This window comes from Siphateles boraxobius, unplaced genomic scaffold (genome assembly GCF_051911475.1).
Source record: "Siphateles boraxobius isolate OS27281-9 unplaced genomic scaffold, OSU_SipBor_1 33, whole genome shotgun sequence".
In the NCBI taxonomy this organism is placed as follows: Eukaryota; Metazoa; Chordata; class Actinopteri; order Cypriniformes; family Leuciscidae; genus Siphateles; species Siphateles boraxobius.
In genome coordinates, this window is record NW_027508953.1 from 13,881,662 (window position 1) to 13,900,457 (window position 18,796).

The window sequence follows — 18,796 nt, forward strand, 5'->3', positions numbered from 1 at the left end:
TACCCAGGTCCTGCTGCTGAGATAGGATCACATATTATGCTTATCTGACTCCCCTTTCCCCCTGTCATTTTTACCTTTATGCTACCATCCTGTGCTAGGCCTATGGCCAGGCTAGTTAAGAGGATAAGATTTAGTAACATATTGCCACACAGTGCAACCTCGCCAGGCAAGAAAATGTTCCTGTGAGAATGATATGAGTCCTGTTTCTCTATGTATCGTTGGTCTCAGGGCAGGTCTAGTAGATATTATTAGACAGTTAACTGCATTGCCCACTCCGTCAAAACACCACAAAGTTCTTGACGCGGTACGGACTACTCCTAAAATTGCAGAATCGTCCTGTACTATTGATTCGTCCTCTCTCCAATGACGATGGTTTTCTAGTGAATAACCGACAGGCTGACAAGCAACTTTGGTTAGTCTGACACCTGTTCGGTACTCGTTGGCTGTGAATGGGATTCTTCTTCCGTTGCAGCTACCGCATGAGCTGGCACCGTTGCAGTTACCGCATGAGCTGGCACTTTTCCCGTTGCAGCTACCGCATGAGCTGGCACTTTTTGACAGTGCGTCCCATGGATCCACGGAGCCCTCTCCTCGACTTTCACCGCAGTGTGAGTTGTCAGCAAAACCTGAAATGGCCCCTGCCACCTCTTCGCTTTCCAGTGTTTTCGCCTCAGGTCCTTTATCAGTACGAAATCTCCTGGCCTGATGCTGTGCAGGGCCGTCTCAGCTGGCTCTGGAACTGCTGCTTTGACCTGGTTTGAGATATCAGCAAACACCTTATCCAGTTCAACACAATATTGCAACATGTCATGTTCACAAAGAGTGGTGTCAGGCAGTGGTCTAGGATTATGTGTTTCCCAGCCCATGTGAGGTGGACGAGCAAACAGAATCTCAAATGGAGAGAGCTGTGCGCGTCCCCTCTTTCTCATTCTCATATAAGTCAATGCAATGGGCAGGGCCTTTGGCCATGAAAGCCCTGTTTCATCACAAATTTTTGCCAATTTATTCTTAATGGTTCCGTTCTCACGTTCAACAGCGCCTCCTGCCTGTGGCCAATAGGAGCAGTGGTACTTCCAGGAAGTACCCAGGAATGCTTCAACTGCTGAGATCGCGCTGTTTACAAAATGTGAACCATTCTCTCAGGTATTCCCCATCGTGGGAAAATTTCCTGTAGGAGTAGTTTTGCCACCCCTTTTGCATCTGCCTTTGTTGTTGGCATTGCTTCTACCCATTTTGAAAACATATCCACCGCAACTATGCAGTATTTCTTTTTGTCAGATGGTGTTAATTCAATATTATCAAACATTACATGTGAGAATGGTCTTGGCGGCCTGGGATGCCCCGCCTGTCTCATTGCCTGACCCCTTCCGACATTGTTAGTTCTGCAAATCAGATATCTTCTGCAAAAATCTGCTGCCACTGTGGAAAAACCTTTGGTAAACCAGTTATTCTGCATAACAGTAAACATCCCGCTTTTTGACGTATGGTCTACTCCATGCGTCAACTTAGCATAAGCCTGAAAGAAATGAGAAGGTAAACATGGTTTATTATTGGGGCCCCTCCATTGTCCATTCTCATACACACACCCTGCATTTCTCCTTGTCAGAGGATGAAGCATGCTGCTGCATCATTTCTATGTCACCTAGTTCCTCATTTAGCCGAGCTGCAGTGGTTATCTGGACAGGAAGTAGAGCTGCCGCCTTAGCAGCTAAATCAGCCGCTCTGTTTCCTTTAGAAACATCATCACTACCCGTAGTATGAGCTTGGCACTTGCAAACTGCCACTTCCTTCGGCAACAGCAGAGCATCCAACAATTCACTCAACAGCAGGTGATGTAATATCGGCTTGCCATCTGCTTTCAGAAACTTTCGATGTTTCCATAATGCCCCAAAATCATGCACAACACCAAAAGCATACCTTGAGTCAGTGTAAATTGTTACACGTTGGCCACTTGCCAATTTGCATGCTGCAGTCAGAGCAACCAGTTCAGCAGCTTGTGCAGAAAAATGTGACGGCAGTGGTTGTTGTTCCAGAACCTCAGTTAAGGAAACTACTGAATATCCAGCTCTGTTTTTGCCTAGGTCATCTCTGCTGGATGACCCATCCACAAAAATAATCATGTCACTGTTGGGTAAAGCCTCGTCTGTCAAGTCTGGTCTCGGACTACATATCTGTTCCAAGGCTGAAACGCAACAGTGAGGTTCACCGTCTTGCTCCGTTGGGAGCAGGGTAGCTGGATTTAAAACATTACAACGTTTAACCGTAACATTAGGCATTTCCAACAACACAAAGTTATATCTCAGCCACCGTGCTGTAGATAAATGAGAAGTCTTTTGTTCTAATAAAATCATTGACACAGCATGTGGCACCAGCAGTGTCAAATCACTGAAACCTACAAAATCTCTAGAGGCTACCACAGCTCTCTCAGGTGCAGCCACAGCCCTCAGACAAGCAGGAAGTCCTCTCGCTACTGCGTCTAACTTAGTTGAAAAATATGCCACTGGTCTCAATTTGCCCCCATGCTCCTGTAACAGAACAGAAGACATGTAACCATTTTTCTCCGCAACTGTCTGCGTATATGACTTATCAGGATTTGGGATGCCAAGAGTAGGTGAACTCAGCAATGCCTGTTTCATTTCACAAAAAGCACTTTCTGCCTCTGCGGTCCATGTCAATTTGTCAGAGGCTGCCATATCCTGGCCATAAATTAACGCTGACAAAGGTCCTTCCTTGTCGCTGTAGCTAGGAATGAATGTCCTACAATACGAAGTCATTCCTAAAAATGACATCATTTGCTTTTTAGTGGTCGGTTTAGGGATGTTCTGTATGGCAGTGACTCTTTTGTCAGACAATGATTTCCCATTTGCTGTCAACACATGACCTAAGAATGTGACTTTGGTTTGATTTACAGCTACCTTACTTGGATTGACCTTGTGGCCCCGCTCTGCCAAGTAAGTTAACAATGTGATGGTAGCCTGCTTACAGATCTGTTCATTTGGACAGCAAAGTAGCAAATCATCGACATACTGTAACAGAGCCACGCCAGGCGGAAGAACCAAACCTTCTAAGCTGCGTTTCAAAGCTTCATTGTAAATTGTTGGACTTTCGCAATATCCCTGACACAAACGTGTAAAGGTGTACGCCTTACCATTGAAATTAAATGCAAACCAAAATTGTGAGTCAGGATGTACTGGAACGCTGAAGAACGCATTTGAAATGTCAACCAATGTATAACATTTAGTTCCAGCTGGAATTTGAGATAAGATCGTATACGGATTCGGGACGAACGGCGTTCTTGCGACAACTGCCTCATTAACAGCTTTTAAGTCCTGCACGAATCGATATTCAGCTGCTTCGTTGTGGTCTCTTATTTTCTTTACTGGAAAAATTGGTGTTCGAACAGGCGAGTCTGGACACTCAACAATGACTCCTTTTTCCAACAAAGAAATAACCCTTTAAAACCGCACGTATCATATTTGATACACGAGTTTCTAAGACATATATTGAATCTGTGAGAGCAATACTTTCTTTGAAAACCTGTTGTATCTATTTTGATACGTGTATTCTGCCATCTTGTGGAATTTCACAGTACTGCAGGCAGTAAAGGGGTGATTTTTTAGCTTTTAAAAATGGCGGCTGCGATTGGATCAAGCCAGACGCTTTCGGCATGAAAATAAAGGCTAATTTCAAGTTGTTAAGGTAAAAAATAATATTGGATTGCGCCTGATATAATTAATTTAACTCTTTCTGAATTGAAATAATGCATAATTACTTAATAATTTAATCGTTAAATTACAATTAAATCGTGTTGGAAATTGTGTATCAAATTTGATACTGCAGGTATTAATGGTGCTTTATGTCTAAACAGTAATGTCAAATTGTAGTAATGTTATCTACTTTATGACTACCACAAAGTAAAATAAAAGGACTGGAAAAAAGATCTATGTAAAAAAAAAATAGAGAAAAACTGCCTAAAATGTTCTATGTTTTCAAAATGTTAAAGGCATAATAGATTTTTTGTATCTAAAATCTACACTGTTGTAAGCAAAACGTTCCCAAAAAGCCTGATGTATCAAATGTGATACAAAAAAATCATAAACAAAATAAGTTGGCAAATTTTTTTTTGTTGATTTTGATTCAAGGCTTAATAAACATCTAATTTCCAAAAATATATAATTTTCTGCCATTTTTTTAATGTGTCAGGCTTTAAAGGGTTAAACACCGGAGTAATGCCCTCAATTGCTTCCTTTTTCAACGGATACTGCATTTTCTTTGGCCTGTAGTCAGATTTAGGCTTAATTCGAATTGGCTCACAATCAGCAATCAGACCTACATCATATTTATCTTTAGCCCATAGACAACTCCGAACTCCCTCCAACCCCTCCGGGATGACAGGGAGGTGCGATAAGGTCAGACTGCCAAAACTCATTTCCTCTTCCAACACTGTGACTGCTCGCAAACCTCTCAATGTTTTATGACATGGCTGTTTGAACCATCCGGTACTTTCGCTTTGGCAGATCAGTCTCTTTTGATCTATTATGACCCAGTCGGTCAACTCATGGCACTTGGCCATGAATGGACCCGCGTCACGCCATTCAGCCTTCACTGGTTTGGCCAGTGAAATATGAGGCTGTGCATTTTTCACGTCATAAAACATTGCCTGTTTGTCAGTCAGTTTCACATTCAAAACACACCAGTGGTTTGTCCAATAAAGATAATCTGTCTTTACATCTTCCACATCAACATAAAACCAACGCTGCGCATATTCATCATCAGGGTCAGTGCTGACATGTGAAGTACAGTGCAAATCTGCATCATTCATAAATTCAGAAGATGGCAATACTCTGTCGTGAGCCTTTGTGGTCAGACATGTGTTAGAAATTTGCCACTCATACACAAACAAAGGGTTTTCCCCTGTAGCTTTGTACAGCATTCTCATGTCAGCAGAAATCCCTTCAGCAGTACAGTGAACAGAAATACCCAGTTTACAAAGTAAATCTCGACCCAGTAAATTTACTGGACATGTTTGAGTAATCAAAAAACAATGCTCAAATTTTTTCCCATCGATTGAACACCCAAGCGGCGTTGAGAATGATTCTTTGACCACATGACCCGTGGCACTTCTGGAAAAAGTTGTTTTCCCAGAACGTGAAACTGGCTGTGTCAATTATGTTTCTTTTATTAAGGAGAATGTTGCACCAGTGTCAATTAAAAATAACAGTGTCTTGTCAAGAACGTTTACTTCTATCAAAGGTAAAGATTTATGAGCCTTATAGAAAACATTAGCAAGCCCATCTTTATTGCACAGAGAAAAGTCAGAAATTAAAGGAGAATGATACTTATCTGATGGAGAGATAGGAAACCCGTTGCTCGCACCCTCCCTCTCTCAATCCGCCTGATCTGCTTTGTAGGCTGCTTGCGGACAATTGTCACGCCAATGTCCTTTCTTTCCACAAATGAAACAAGTGTCTCGATCTGGACGTTGTTGATCTTGTGAAAAATGTCTACCTCTGCCACGACCACGTCCTCTGCCTCTTCCTCCATCACCTCTTTGGTTATAGTGGTAGTGGTTTGGTTTGGGGTTGTTGTTTTCGCTCATGTGCAGTGCTATCAGAGCTACAGAAAGATCTTTGTCTTGCTTGGCGGTCTTGGTTGTCTGTTTCGTCTTTATCATTTCCTCATGATGTCTCGCATGCCGTCTGATTTCCGCTGTGGAAGTCAGTTGCCATCCAACACAGGTTTTCTGAATTGCTTTTGAAATTTCTTTATCCAGTCCATCCATGAACAAAGTCCTTAAATAGTCATCATATGGATCAGACCCCATAGGTCCCGCATCCGGGTCCGTCGGCGGTTGTCTCTTGTCCATACCACCATGTCGATCAAAGCACTCTTTCAGTCGTAGGAAATACGCTTCTGTAGTTTCATCTTTTCCTTGAGTACATTGACGAACTTTGTGAATGTCCAGCGTGCGTGGAAAAACTGTCTTCAAAGCTTTAACTATGTCTTCGACTTTCTTTGTGTAGTCGTTGTTGCTCGGATCGTCGTAGTTGATGTGTTTCAGACGTGAATCTTCTGGCCACTTGTCTGACAGTTTAGCCATCTGCACTGGTCCATATTTCAAAACCATCAATCTCCACAGTTCATTAAGAGTGGGTCTGAATTCTCTGCAGAAAACAGCTAAATCAGCACCCAGTTTTGCCCCACCTGTTTCGATGTTTGGCAGGTGTGCAGAAGCTTGTTTCAGGTCCTCTTGGGTCCATGGTCGCATTACCAGAACTGCTCCTTCTGGTCCTGCTACTTCAAGCATCGGTGCCTGAAGATTTAGACTTTCGTCGTCACCGTCGCTTTCACTCTTTACCTCAGTTTCTGAATCATCAGTCTGGTGTCTGTTGCGTTGACGTCGCGGGTACGGTTGCTGCCCTCAACGTCGTTTTCCCGTTGACCTGGTCGAACTTTGGCTAAGTTTTCTTGTCACATTTTCTCGTGAGTGCAAAGTTAAGTCTTTCAGGTTTGTGCTTAGCAGTTCTTCTAGCTCTTTGCTGCATCTCTTCCTCCCTTCTTCATTATATGCTGTCCCAGAGCGCGTCGTCGATATTGTCTCTGTCTCTTTCTCTGACGGAGTATATCTGGGCGGTTGACCAGCTGATGCGCTGGCTTGCTCTCCAGAGGGTACACTGGCTTGTGGTCTTCCTGCAGCAGCTCCGCTTTGACCAGGATTGAGAGCAGGTGGGCGATGAGCCGGATAACCCCCGTCTTCCACCATCATTCTCATGAATTGACCGAAAAAGGGAGAAGAAAAGTCAGAAATGTCAGAACAGTCATTTTTAAGATTCTGTAATGCTTTCTTTGATGCGTCCTGTCTTTCTTTATCAGAGTATAATGGTGCAATGGCACGACAGACTTGTCTTTGTTGTCTGCGTGTTGCCTCTTCTAACCATTTTACTATGATTTCACCACATTTATTGTACTGGTCTTTGTCTTTTTTCTTGACAATATGTGTCACCCAATTCACTTTGGTTTGAGTCAAATGTGACTCACTTAAACCCCCATTAAACCCATATTGTTTTCTTAAAAATGGCACATAAGCATGATACCAAGTTCCCATTATTTTATCCATAACTTTATACGAGCCCTTAGAAAAATCAACCTGTTCCTCCTCTCTTTTCGAATTTTCATTACCCATTAGTGTTTATATTTCTTTTACTCATCAGTGTTTATATTTGCGTATTTAATCTTTCCCCCGCGTGGTCACCACGCACTATATTCACTGTATTAATTCTTTCCCCCGCGTGGCCACCACGCACCTGCCTATATTCGTCAATATAGGACTTTCAAACTGCCTACATCCGTCGATGCAGGTCTTTCCCAAACAAGTGCCTCTGTACTGTTTGAAAATTACTATCAGGCTTATTTCAAACAGGCACCTATCTGGTGTTGAGAAATTACTATCAGGCTTATCTCAAACTCTGGCCCTTTTGGAAAACCAATTAATACATAACATTCGAGAAATTACTATCAGGCTTATTCTCAAACTCTGCTTGGAAGTTACTTTCAGGCTTATTCCAAAGCTCTGACCCTTCTAGGAAAAATATTTAATACGCAAATAATTTTCTTATTTACTACGTAAATAATTTTCTCTCACCGTCTCTTGGTGATTTCTTTTCGTTCGGGATCGCGTCCACCTAGGCCTCCCGTGGTGTCCACAATTCTCCCGTCCCTCAAAGTCGGGGGTTGGAGCCACAGACTTCTTGTCTTTGGGATGATCAGTCAATTGCTTCTTCCACGGAGGTCATCAGTTTTGCGATCCCATCCTCGTCGCCATTTGTCGTGGAAATAATTCGATTCGAAAAGTTAGGAGGAAGGAGACGAGTCGAAACCTTTGAAAAGTCAAAGTATCAAACGTTTTATTTCTTGCAAGAAAGGCAGTTCACACACAGACAGAGTCTGACATGAGAAGGGCGAAGGGCTGATCCCTTTCACCAAGTTATATACCCTAACACATCCTGAGTAGGCTGCATCTGTTTCAGAAGATTGCCTTGGTTACCTTAAAAGGAAACGTGTTTGTTCAAGATATCTTGTTGGACATAAATTTGTCTAGACAGAACAATGACATCTTCGTCAAGATTTCCTGTTGTTAGCTTCAAATTCACACCTCTTGCATATCTCTGGTTTTCACACCTTTTGCATATCTCTGGTTTGATCAAAAACTGCACACACATACATTTCACACTTGAAGCGAACAATAGGTCACTTGGAGTACACATAGTTCCTTTGCTACTTGGGTTTTTGTCACACATACATGTTGTCCCAGAAAGCTTATCTTAACTTATGCATTTCTAACAGCTTGGTTATATCATTAATAATGTCCTTTAGCTTATATGAACATCTTCCTTTAAATGCTTATGAGTACATAAATCCTCAATGTTAATAAAAGTTGCACACATCTAAAAGATAAAAGAACACATCTAAAAGTAGAAAACACATCTAAATGTAAAATTTCCATTACAACTTGCAGAGGTAAAATGCCCTGACGTTGATGACATTTCTCAGGTGACCCACACAAAATTTGTCAATGGTCAAGCAAAGCTTAAGGAAAGCCACAAATACTACTGGCAAGTTCAGGGACAGCTTGCAGTAACAGGACTGAATTGGTGTGATTTTATAACAAATACCAAAACAGATATAACCATTCAGCGCATCTGGAGAGATGAGAGTTTAATTTTCTTGATGAGGGACAAAGTAGACATTTTTTTCTTTAATGCATACATAAATGCGTTTTCTAACTCTAGGAGTTGTTAAACTAATACTGGTGTTGATTGATTGTTTGTTTGTTTTTTGTTAAAGGAATAGGTCAACCAAAAATGAAATGTATGCAATTTACTCACCCTTGCGCCATCCTAGATGTACATAATGCACTTTCTCTCCTTCTCTCATATATGTACGTATGTACATATGTGTGTGTGTGTGTGTGTGTATGTATATATATATATACATACTAACTCTTAAGAGTGCTGATGTGCTTAAACTAGTGCTGATGTTGATTTTGTTTTCTGTTACATGAATAGTTTACCCAAAAATGATATGTATGCAACAAAGGATGGCATACATTCAATTTTTGGGTAAAGAACTCTTAAAGATTCTTCAAATGTCTATTTTGGTTAAGCATCTTTTTGTCTTAAATTTTTTATATTGCCTATTCATAACACTGAAAATTGTCAATGAATAAATGAGAAATTGTAACTGAACTTTTTAATTGTCACAATGCCGTCAATACTTGTACATATCACTGTAGTCAATACTTGTACATATCAATGCAAATTTTAAGTTTGCAACTTTTAGGCTAATTTAATAAAACAAATGTTGCAACATTAAATGCAAGTTTTCACAATTCAATATTTTTGTACAAATTAAACACTAAACTTAAAGTTATGAAATAACAGACATTTGATTGATGTCAACTTAAATCATGTTTCTTGTCTGTATATACATTTTATACAACACCATCATTTACATCAAGTGGGCCTTGGTAATTAGCCATTAAACAGCAGTTTGCCCATATTTGGTTCACTGTGCCTGTCAGTGTGAGCGGAATGGTAGAGTCCCAGATGTGGTTTTCTTTAATTCGTCGAATTACTCTTTCCACCACAATCCTTAGACGGGCTATTGATTGTGTACGTTTCGTCTCTTTTGTAAATTGGGCTGCTCTTTTGAGTGGAGGGATAACAAGTCTGGTTCCCACATTTTCAAGCAGTGGCTCTATGGTAAAGCCTTTATCTGCCATACAACAGTCTCCAGGCTCGAGCAGTTCTAAAAGTCCAGACTGTTTTGTTATCTCCCTGTCTGAGATGGATCCAGTGAACAGCTGTGACACAAAGGTTATGGCCCCACATGGAGCAACACCAACCAAGCCTTTGAAGGTAGGGTAGTTTTTGTAATGTGAAAACATCTCTGACTGTAGTGTAAGTGCTGTGGGATTTTCACATCTGATCTCAGTACAGTCCAAAATAACACGAACATCTGGGCAGTAATCCTTAAATCTTGCTGGCATGGTTGCTCTGACTTGCTCTTTGGTCATCCAAATAGGCAAAGACCCCAAAACAAGGTACAGAAAATTTGCCCAAGTTATGATTACTCGACTGACCGTTGTCGTACTCACATTAAATATATCTGCCAAGACCTTCTCTCGTAGACCTGCAGTCACGCGACAGCAATAAAGAAAAAACTCATCAATAAGCTGAAGCTTTCTGTTAGGGCTTGGTCCTGGAACCGTCTCTAGACCATGTCTCTGTGCCTTAGACCAATACACAAGGTTCGATGCTGATGGTTCTATTGATGTCCAGGAAATCCGGAAAATCTTCTCTGAGGGAAAGCGCGTGTAAAATCGGAAGTCGTCATCCGAGAGACAAAGTCTATTTATTTGAATGCGGGAGACAGTCAAAGCTCGCACTTCAGCCTCCAGCTCTCTAATTCTCTCTGCTGCGGCATCCAAAAGACCTGGACACGGAGGTGTTGAGTAGTCATGGTCTGTGGGTGCGACGGGACCATAATAGACTACAGGCTGTTCGTCACTGATCTCTGGTTCACTGCAATGTTGGCGCTTTAACGTTACCTTATCTAGCACATCGGATCGTTTTTGGCGAACACTCCCCCAGTTGTTCCATTCGAACCTGGACGATATAACTCCACGTTTCAAGCGTTTACGATCGGCTGTTGACGAGTAGGCAGATTCTGTGAAGTGTTTCCCACATACGTACGTACTCCCCTTTAAAACTGCAAAACTTTTGCCTTCATCCCGCCGAATAGCATGAATCCACAATTTCTTCGCTTTTTCGTCGGTTGGAAAAGAATGGAAACTGAGATACGGCTGTTTAGTAGAACTATTAGAACATTTAGGAACGCAACAACAATTCCTCGCTGTGCTCGCCGCCATTGCTACAGACTAAACCGGAAGTCGCTTTACGCTACTATCCGCCATTGGAAGTGACGACACGAGCACTGTGATAAAGGCCTATAACGGGGCACTATGCTTGTACATGTAAGTTACCATACATTTGTTATAACCGTTGTACATATAAGTTAAGTTTAACGTTTAAATTCCAGTACAAATTACTACCGTATTGATATTACAAATTATACAAATATATAAAAATTACGTTATTGATGGCTAACTGAACCGGACCTGTCATTTAGCTTGGTTGCCGTCACCGGCATTTCTTTTATAAATAACTAGTTAAGTTGTACAAAGTAATTTAACATGATTAGCAGAAGAGAATTATTTTAAAAGCATTTAAAATCGTACTGGCCCCAAACTTTTGAACGGTATCTGGTGACCAGTTGACCACGTCTTTACAACGTTTTCCATGGGATGAACTAGCGACGTCTTTTGAGGACATGCCCACAACGTTTGTAGACCGTAGCCAAGATTATAAGAAAATGGAACTTTACCACGACGTCCTCACAACGTTCTCCATGGGATAAACTAGCGACGTCTTTTGAGGACGTGCCCACGACGTTTCTGGAACGTTAGCCAAGATTATAAAAAATAGAACTTTACCACAACGTCCTCACAACGTTGTCATAAAGCAATGTCGCGCTGACCAAATGACAACTAACTGACGACGTCGTCACAACGTGCTACTCGTGGCTCTATTAAGCAGCGCCAGCCACCAGCCACCCGATCTCTCACTGTTTTCGTCTACCAGACACTCGGGATTGATACACGAAAACACACAAACAGTGCAATCCTGCTCTTATTTACCCATTTTCTCACCTTATCTTATATTTTATTTGCTCTTTTTGTCCGTGATGAAGCGTGTCTCGAGCCTCTTCACCAGCCACCAGATCTCTCACTGTTTTCATCTACCAGACACTCAAATTGATACACGAAAACACACAAACAGTGCAATCCTGCTCTTATTTACCCCTTTTCTCACCTTCTCATCTTATTTTATTCGCTCTTTTTGCCCGTGATAGAGCGCGTCTCGTTCGTGGTTCTTACTAGCGTCACCAGCCAACAGATCGCTCACTGTTTTTGTTGTATCGTAGATACCGAGGAAAAACTCAGAGACAACGGCAACTTCAGGATGGTCTCGTTTTATTGGGACTCATCTCTGTAGGTAGCAATACACACACAAGGGGTGCTTCTCATTTCTTATTTGTGCACCCTCGTTTCCTTTCCTCGCTTCCTTTCCTAGCGTCTCAGCTCCACCCCCTATAGGTTTTGAGGGAAGGACGCAAGGAAAGAAAGTGAGGACGGAGGAATCGAATGAAAGCTTTTTTTATACATTGGAATACTTGATCACTCGAGCGTCACTTCACAGCGTCATCAGCAGCGCTCAAAGGATCTGCCCTTATGTTGTTGAAGTTGTTTATGTAAGAAATTCATAATAAATAATAATAAAGCAAGATACCCTGTTGAAATATGTGTAATGTGTGGTTTATATAAACTGCAAAGGTAAAGTATACATTAAAACAGATTGTGATCGATGTGAAGGGGTAGGAGAATGTATACGCGCGTCACGTTTAGTCGATAAAACACTTCCGCATGGGATACACCTGTGTATCCTCGCTCATGACCCCTCTGAAAGCCTCCTCACTCCTCGACTCCTCGCGGTGCAATTAGAGAATTGAGATGTCCTTCAAGATGGCTGAGCTCGATCGGTTTCCGGGTCATAGGATGGAGGACAGAGGAACGAGGAGACGAGGAGGGATATTGAGAAGCACCCAAGTTCCCCACACTGCGCGTTCTTCTCTGCTTTTAACAGTGCAACAGCCCACAAACACAATGCGCCATCGCCCCCTACTGGACAAACCCAATACCACCCTTAACATACAACATTTCCCCTCCACTTAACTCAGAGGCAATCCTTTCCCAAAACACATATTCTAGGACAATTTTACAGTGTTTTTTTTTTTTTTTTTTTTTTTTTTTTTTTTACATCACACAATTCATAATTCAATAGGTTCTTCTTTACCCCTTTTCCACCAAAAAAGAACTGGTTCGGAACTGGTGCTGGTTCAAAGTTAGTTCGGAGTTGGTTCAAGTTGCGAACCTTCTCAGAACCGGTTTGTTTTCCCACTGACTAGAGCGCCCAGCGAACGACGTCGTTACGTCACTGTGTACGTCGCCATACAGAAACGCTAGCAAGTACATTATTTTGGGATTATCTCTAACTTGTGTACCATGAAGGCTTTAAAAACAATTGAAATAAGTAAGTCTTTTAATCTTTTCCTTTGATATGTAATCATTTCTGATTAGTTATGTACCTCTGTCTTGTGTCTTTTTTTCTTTCCGTTTATTTGTTCTATATTTTGACTGTTTTCTTCTTTGCTTATATAATGTTTTCAATAAAAAAATAAAATTTTAAAAAAGCTAGAAACGCTTGCGCCAACTTCAAGCATAATAATTACAATGGTGGACTACATCGTGTTTCTGCAAATGTTTCTCCTGGCTTTGCGGTCATAAAATATGTTTAGGACACATCTAAACCCGCCTCCAGCCCCGCCGTAAGCATGACACGGTGGTAAAAGAACGGTTCTCTGGTTCTAGTCCAGCAAAGAGTTGGTGCCGCTTTGGAACCAGTTTTCCTGGTCGAGAACCGGTTCTTTGGCTGTCGAAACACAAAGAACCGGTTCGCGAGTAGGCACCGGCTCCGAACCGGCTCTCAAAATACTTTGGTGGAAAAGGGGTACTTGATGACACTATTTCTTATGTCACAAAGTCTTTAAAATATGGTGGTGGTTTCCTCTCTCTTACTGAACGTCGTAGACATCCAGAGGATGCACTCTCAAGCTCATTTCTATATGCATTTTGAGTCAATTCAGTCATTCTTTGAGCACTGGGTGAATCTGGCAAATGATTTCTTTGACATCCAGATTTCAAACTCTCAGGCTCCCAGTTATCTGAATATTCAAGTGTTGTCGACGTACTGAGTGATTCAGGCATTTTAATATCGGCATCCATTGACACCACATCAGAATCTTAAGGTTCCCCCAAGGCCGTTTTAAAGTCTTTAGTCAGGATCTCTTTTTGTTGTCGACTGAATAATTGATCCACATTAGGCCCAGCTCCTGCCACCACTACTACTGTGAGTTCTTTGATAAGCCCTTTGTGCTTGACTTTAACCTTGGTGGTACCTAGAATGTGCACTGGCTGTCCTGTGTATGTTTTTTGACTGAGAGAGCTTGTTTTGAGTTCAGCCAAGTTCTTTTTAGCTTCCATTTTTCCATACTCCATCTGTGATAAGACAGTCAAACTACATCCAGTGTCAATCTCAAACTTCACAGGGCATTCATTTACAATCAGTGTCAGTGTAATAGGAGGTACATGGGGCTGTGGGGTCTCTAAACTAAACATGGTGAACACTTCTTCAGATGGATCTTCCTCCTCTTCTTGAAGATAATTTGCCCTCTTTGATTGATTTCCTCTCCCCCATTTCCAAAATTTCCTGTCTTTATCAACACCGGTTTCTTGTGGTTTCATTCTACATACTCTTTTCACATGTCCAATTTTACCACAATTATAACACTTTTCGTTGGCAAATCTAGTCTTTTGGTCCATGGTTACTTCCACCATATCGATAGCACATTCCTGTAACACTCGCTTTACTTTTTTCTCCTGTGTCCATTTTGAAAACAGTGGTACCCATTCGATGTCCTTTATCTTTATGCAAATCAGCCATATCCTTATTAGCAGCTTCAATAGCTTGAGCTTTCCTTGGAGCCGTCTCAAACGTCAGTCCATCCTCAGCCAGTAATCTCCGTTGTATGCTGTCATCATTAACACCACACACTAATCTGTCTCTAAGCATAACTGTAAGCGTGTCTCCAAAATTACAATCTTCTGCCAGCTTCCTCAATTCGGCCACATATTCTACTATGCTTTCGTCAAATCGTCTGTTACGTGAATTAAACTTCCACCTTTGAACTATTTCACTAGGCTTCGGATTAAATTTTTCAGCAAAACTCACCAGGGGCCTCATTTATAAAACTTTGCGTAGGATTTGCGTCAGAAGTGGCGTACGAATGAAACATAGGACGTGCGTACGCACAGAAATATTCAGATTTATAAAACCGTGCGCACGCACATCCTACGCATTTTCCCCTTAATAAATCACAACCAATTCTAAATGTAGCGCAGCTTTTACGACTTCATGTCACACCCATAGTTGCCCATAAATAGTCCGTGAAACGCCCACAAGTTAATATTCATCGATTGCGAAAGCATGGTGAACACAGAGAGGAAATCAAAAAAACGTAACTTCACTCAATGTGAAGTAGAAGTTATCGTGGCGAAGTGGAAAAGAGGAGAAAAATGTTGTTTGGAGGGCACAGTGTGGGCATTACTAATGCCAAAAAGGCACTTGAGTGGCAAAAGGTTGCAGACGCCGTAAATGCTGTAGGCAGCCTCAGAACATCGGACTGTGGCCGAAATAAAAAAGAAATGGTCGGACATTTGCCTCATTTGCCCGCAAGTCTTTTGCTGTCTGAAGATGTGTTCACTCCGAATCCTTCCATTTTCCACATCTTCTAAGAGCGCAAGATCAGCCATTGTGCGTCATTACGGATTATGATTATTCCATTTTATTTCCATCCATTTAATTGCATCTGACAAGCTACAGATGTCGGTTATAATCTACTAGGAAATGGGAAATAGTTCAGCGCAAATGTAATTTCTAGCAGCTTTCTGAGTGGTTGAGACATACGTCATACGTCATTTTACCTAAAATAAAACAAACTAATGGCATATGCATGAATACCATGATTCCGTAGCTGATGAAGACATTTTTACTAAAACAACTTTCCCCAGTGGACAAATAATCTATCTATCTATCTATCTATCTATCTATCTATCTATCTATCTATCTATCTATCTATCTATCTATCTATCTATCTATCTATCTATCTATCTATCTAGCCAGCAAACGTAACGTTTCACAACGTTGTTTTTTGGTTGCAATTAGGTAGTGTTGCAGTGCAACGTTTTAAAAAACGTTTAAGAAACCACACCTAAATATAAAAAAATAATGTGACCAAAATAAAACGTTTTTGCAACGTTTTTGTGTTTGCTGGGTATCTATCTATCTATCTATCTATCTATCTATCTATCTACCCAGCAAACATGTAACGTTTTTACAACGTTTCACAACGTTGTTTTTTGGTTGCAATTAGGTAATGTTGCAGTTCAACGTTTTAAAAACGTTTAAGAAACCACACCTAAATATATAAAAAATAATGTGACCAAAATAAAACGTTTTTGCAACGTTTTTGTGTTTGCTGGGTATCTATCTATCTATCTATCTACCCAGCAAACATGTAACGTTTTTACAACGTTTCACAACGTTGTTTTTTGGTTGCAATTAGGTAATGTTGCAGTGCAACGTTTTAAAAACGTTTAAGAAACCACACCTAAATATAAAAAAATAATGTGACCAAAATAAAACGTTTTTGCAACGTTTTTGTGTTTGCTGGGTATCTATCTATCTATCTATCTATCTATCTATCTGACTGACTATCTAATCTGCTCCGCCAGACGGACACATTGGCGAGAATATCAGTTTTGTACATTATTTCGTTCTGTTTACCATCTTATTTATGAGGATGAATTGTATAACATGCCAATATTATTGCAGAACATATTTCACTTTTCTTTTTGCAAATAGGCCCTATGTGTTAATTTGCATTTCTGTTGCAGATCGATTAAACGGGTGTTATGTAGGCTGTAAATTATTAGACTTGCTTTGGGAAGTCTTCGTTTTATTTATGAGAGGCAGTATTGCCATTTATTTTACACAACGGTCAACAGTTTCACACACTTTCACGTGTTTCTTCCATCTGCCGACGGTGTCGCCAGTTCTCATTTCACCCGTTTTTGTGCGTACGCCTGGGTCAGAGCTTGCGTGAAGGACCGCACATTTTACCGTCAAGTTTGCTTTTTATAAATACCAATTATTGCGTAGAGAGCGGCGTACGCCTTCTTTTGTGCGTACGCAACGTTTATAAATGAGGCCCCAGATCCTCATAACTTTTTGATCCCGGTCTCTCAGGACTCAGTAAATTCCTCATTAGTGTGTACGTCTGAGCTCCCACACAGCTCAACAATATGGCTCGTTTTTTCTCTGGTTCTTCAACATCATTTGCCACGAAAAAATGATTCAATATTTCACAATACTCCTCCCATGATTGTGACTTATTATCAAATGGTGTCACGGATCCCAGCATGCCAGCCATAGTTCACATCAGTTCAGTCAGTACTTCAGGTGATAGCTATTAACTTTCATCAGCTCACCCCGTTGGCGTCCTGCTTTTTTATATGCCCTCAGGAAACAGCTGCTCCAAAGTTCTGACTTTCATCCTCGTCGCCATATGTTGTATCGTAGATACCGAGGAAAAACTCAGAGACGGCAACTTCAGGATGGTCTCGTTTTATTAGGACTCATCTCTGTAGCTAGCAATACACACACAAGTTCCCCACGCTGCGCGTTCTTCTCTGCTTTTAACAGTGCAACAGCCCACAAACACAATGCGCCATCGCCCCCTACTGGACAAACCCAATACCACCCTTAACATACAACAGTTTTCATCTACCAGACACTCGGATTGATACACGAAAACACACAGACTGTGTAATCCAGCTCTTATTTACCTTAATGTCATCTTATCTAATAGTTTATTTGCTATTTTTTGCCCGTTATGGAGCGCGTCTCGATCGTGGCTCTTTAGCGTCACCAGCCACCAGATCTCTCACTTTTTCATCTACCAGACACTCGGATTGATACACGAAAACACACAAACAGTGCAATTACCCATTTTCTCACCTCATCTTATATTTTATTCGCTCTTTTTGCCCGTGCTAGAGCGCGTATAGCCAACTTAAAGTGTCAAAATCAGCAATAAGCAATATCGTCCAGTGAAGGTGAAACAATCTGTGGCGACCACTGAATATTCCGTGGTACGGTCACGGAATTCAGGGTGACCAGACGGTCTCCTAGCGATCAAACGACGACAGAACAATGCAATATCAAGTTAAACTCACTTTAAAACTAAATATTTAAAGTAAAGTACTTTAAGAAAACTCAGAATATTTAAAGCTACCTTTCCAAATTATAAAACGACGTCAATTGGGGGAGCGCGGGTGTTGTAGCCTAACAGCCCGTGTGTGGACCACGGATGCTGCCTGTCATTGACTTAGGCATCACTTCCGTGGGCACATCACGGAATTTTCGTCGATTCCGTGAAACTGTCACGAATTTTGAGTTAAGGATCCGTGTTCATTTCATGGAATTCTGTGAGATCAGGTTGAATAGGTATATCCCACATTTCATGGTGCAGTTAATATTTCTAGGCTAACGTTACACTAAATCCATGGTAAATGATGGGAAAAGCCTTCTGACTGTAACGTTGCACACAGTGTTTCTCCTGTTTGTTAGTGCGGTTTCATCTGCCTTTAAACTGGTTTAAATCACTGAGACATTTGTGCTGTTCACTGAATTCAAGCGCTGCTCACTGGATCTAGTGAGCGATACCGATAAGAGTAAACGCGTCTGCCCTAGTGAGGTCACGCTGCGCTGCTGAGCGGACTTTGAGCCAAGCGGATAAATGGTCGGTGTGGCGCGCAGTTCAAATGAGTTTCATTCCGCTTTTGGCGCATAAACATTATCGAACTCTTGATATCGTTTTATCGAGAAAAATTATATCGCGATAATTATCGTTATCGTTTAATCGCCCAGCCCTAATACATTGTATATAAAATATAAATACAATATAAAATAATATAAAAAAACTAATACAATGGATT